Source organism: Anopheles aquasalis, chromosome 3 (genome assembly GCF_943734665.1).
Source record: "Anopheles aquasalis chromosome 3, idAnoAquaMG_Q_19, whole genome shotgun sequence".
NCBI lineage: Eukaryota > Metazoa > Arthropoda > Insecta > Diptera > Culicidae > Anopheles > Anopheles aquasalis.
In genome coordinates this window covers 34846564-34849532 of record NC_064878.1, presented here as the reverse complement: position 1 = coordinate 34849532, position 2969 = coordinate 34846564, and the positions used below count along the sequence as shown (strand labels likewise).

General features: G+C 41.0%; 1 protein-coding gene across 1 annotated transcript in view; it reads left to right on the top strand.

Moving 5' to 3' along the window:
• The first annotated feature begins 212 nt into the window (after positions 1-212).
• The window catches only part of LOC126578525 (cold shock domain-containing protein E1), an 11168-nt gene continuing 8411 nt past the window's right edge, over positions 213-2969 (top strand). The window contains exons 1-2 of the mRNA XM_050241173.1: positions 213-316; positions 582-2969. The exon at positions 582-2969 is cut by the window's right edge and continues 1118 nt beyond it. The gene's annotated coding sequence lies outside the window, so the exon portion shown is untranslated. The remainder of the gene's footprint in view (positions 317-581) is intronic.

Here is a 2969-nt window from a genome sequence, read left to right as displayed (position 1 = left end):
ATCTGATAAAACCATTGAAAATTTTCGGATTTCTTTCGTATCATCGAACGTTTTCTGTCGATTTGGTAGACGTATTGTATACAGTCACTGCATTTGACAGTCACTGGTCCAGAGCAAAAATCCAATATGGCGGCGAGAGAAATGCTATGACTTCACCTGTTTAGTTAATACACTTTGGTGTCTCCGAAAAAGAACATGGCTGTCGTTAGTGTGTGCTTGGTCGTGGTAAGATTTTTCTGGTGCTAGTTTTTCTTGTTATATATCCGGTTGGCCATCCGGATGGCCTAAACTTCTTCGAGACTTAGCTTAGCGAGAGGTAGCCCCGAAACAAAGCTCGCGGTCGCGACAACGACATTTTCTATCTCTTAAATTCGATTGAAAATTTGCTGAAACAGTCCCTTCTTTCCCAATCTATTCCTATCCGTGGGTAAATGAGCGTGAGCAATGAGAAAAAGTGTATGCACAATCCATCTCCGTATCGGCATTTCCCTTGCTTTTGCTTCTGTTGCGTGAAACATCTTTTCACTATCTAATCACGCGTCTGGCAGTTTCACATTGAATGTTCTTCTTTTTTTTCACAGCTTGTGTAACAAAACCGCTATTTTAGACTAAAAGAAGCAGTATCAATAAATCCACCAAAAACACCTACTAAACGGACAAAACTGGAAAAATCAAACTCCACAACCTAAAATTGTTTTATATGCGCAAAGCTGAGAAAAAATCACCCCGCCTGTCATAAGAAAAGGAAAAAGGATCGCCAACACCAAGCAAATACCACGTAAAAAGCAACATCGACACGACGCGGAAATAACTTTCCGAGTTTAATCCGTCGGAATCGGAAAATCCGGTTCAAGTTCCGAAACCGGTGCAAGCCAGAGTAGTCCCGCGTTGCGGTAGGTTCGATCTATCGAAAACACCAGGATCAAGTTGAAGATCTAGCACTTGACCAACAACGCATGGCAAAAATAGTTGTAGAACTCAAATTGCAAATTGAAACATTTCTGGAATCCAATCCAACGCTATCCTAGTTGCCACTAGATGATCCACATACAGCAGTAAAATTGGCGACTCCATCCAAAACCAAACGGTGCAACAGTTTCGATAAAAACATCGGTAAAACATCGCTCCCGAAAACAACCCAAGGACAACTTAAGCACGCATTTACGACATTTTAGTTCCTCACGCAAGCAAACCAAACGGGCAAGGGCGAGAGAGGCAACTGCCCACAGCGGAACTAAAGTACAGGCGTTCATCTGAGGTCGTTACCGTTGCAGTGGGCAATCTTGTTATCTTAGCTGTTCAAATTGCTTGCTTGATAAACTAAAAACATCGACGAAATTGGAAATGAATCAACATCAGCCGACACGATAATATCAGTAAAAAGATCAGATCTGCAGCGAGAGCAACACTAAATCGAAAGTAGCAAGTAGTGAAACAACTTCAAATATAGGAAAAGCAGTTGTCGACCTCGTCGCGGAAACACAACTGTGACACCAAGTTGGTATACAATACGCAAACCGGAAGGAATAGTCTAGAGACGGACGAATTTCAGCAACTAAAAGCAGCCAGCCAGTGAATGTACAGGAGTAAATGAAACTATCGCCTGCTACGTGGAAAGAATTACTTTACACCATAAAGTGCAGTGACAGTGAATTCAATCTTTTCCATTTGCCTATTTCTATCATTTCCTTTTGTACAGTTTTTAAGCTGCATGTTTTATGTAACGCGAAAACTGGTGTAGCTAATTGAAATCGGAAGAAAAACAAATCAATCCCGGCGGACAAACGGGGAGCGGCAGCGAAATTTAGACGACTTCCTTTGTTGTGACCTGTTGGGCCATGATTCAACTCTTTTAAATCGTACTGAAGCTCGAGTTAAAACTCGAGACAGGAGCTGGAAAAGTGAAAGTACAAAATAAGAACTAATCCAACCGCTGATACCGCCGTTTATCGTTAGTTCGCCAGTGTGCCGCGTAAGACGAACCACAGCAATAGCGACTGGCGCATGCTAACCAGCGACAAGTAAATTCACGCTCAACGCACAAATATTCAGCAATCGGCCATACAGTGTAATTTCTTATTCGACTGATTTCATGCGTTTATCGGTGAGTGATAAGTGAATGCAGTAATCGAAAAGCTTAACCTCTCAATGTGTAATATTGAAAGACCTAACATGAGAATAATCTAAGCGAGGGCGTAGTGAATATAGTGTTTCGTGGAAAAAAAAACAGGAGCATCACAAACGACCTACAGTGAGTGCGTGTGTTCAAGCTGTGTTGTAGCTTTGCTAAACGGAAGACTGTATGCCTTTTCTGTACCGTATTGTGGGTGAACAAATTGATGCAGAATAAAATTATGGAACAGAAAAGTGGGTCCAGAAGAACCCTCAATTAGAAAGACCAGAGAAAATACAAATAAAACGATTCTGTGATAAAAAATTTAAAAAATATTACGAAATAAGCATATGTTTATAAACGTGAAATTTACGAAGTTACTTGAATCGACTGGAACGAGCTAACACGGAAGCGATCAAACTGTGCTTGTAGAACGAAAAAAACGAGAATCTGCGAGAGAGTGTTCCGCGATAGTGTTACGAAAGTATCCCTGGCCCAGAGGGGTTTTAAGCCGCCAAAGCCTCACAACAAATGTCAGTTTTTTAAGTGAACAATTGATAATGTCTCTACATGAACGACCATTAATTCGTGCCTGAAATTAACCACCGCTCCCGTTTAAGTTTTGTATCATACTTTCCGGTCCCATCATATGAACACTCTCAAAATCGTCGATATACAATTACACTTTCCGCGTCGACAATATTCCGGAAGACAGTAAACTGCAATCGCATCAAACGGTAAAGCTGTTTAGTTTTATACTTTTGGTGTACACCACTAATGAATGGGGGAAATTTGAAAAATCTAATAGTTTGTTTCTGGTAAAGAAAGGAATCGGAGAGAACCTGGTAACAGGATG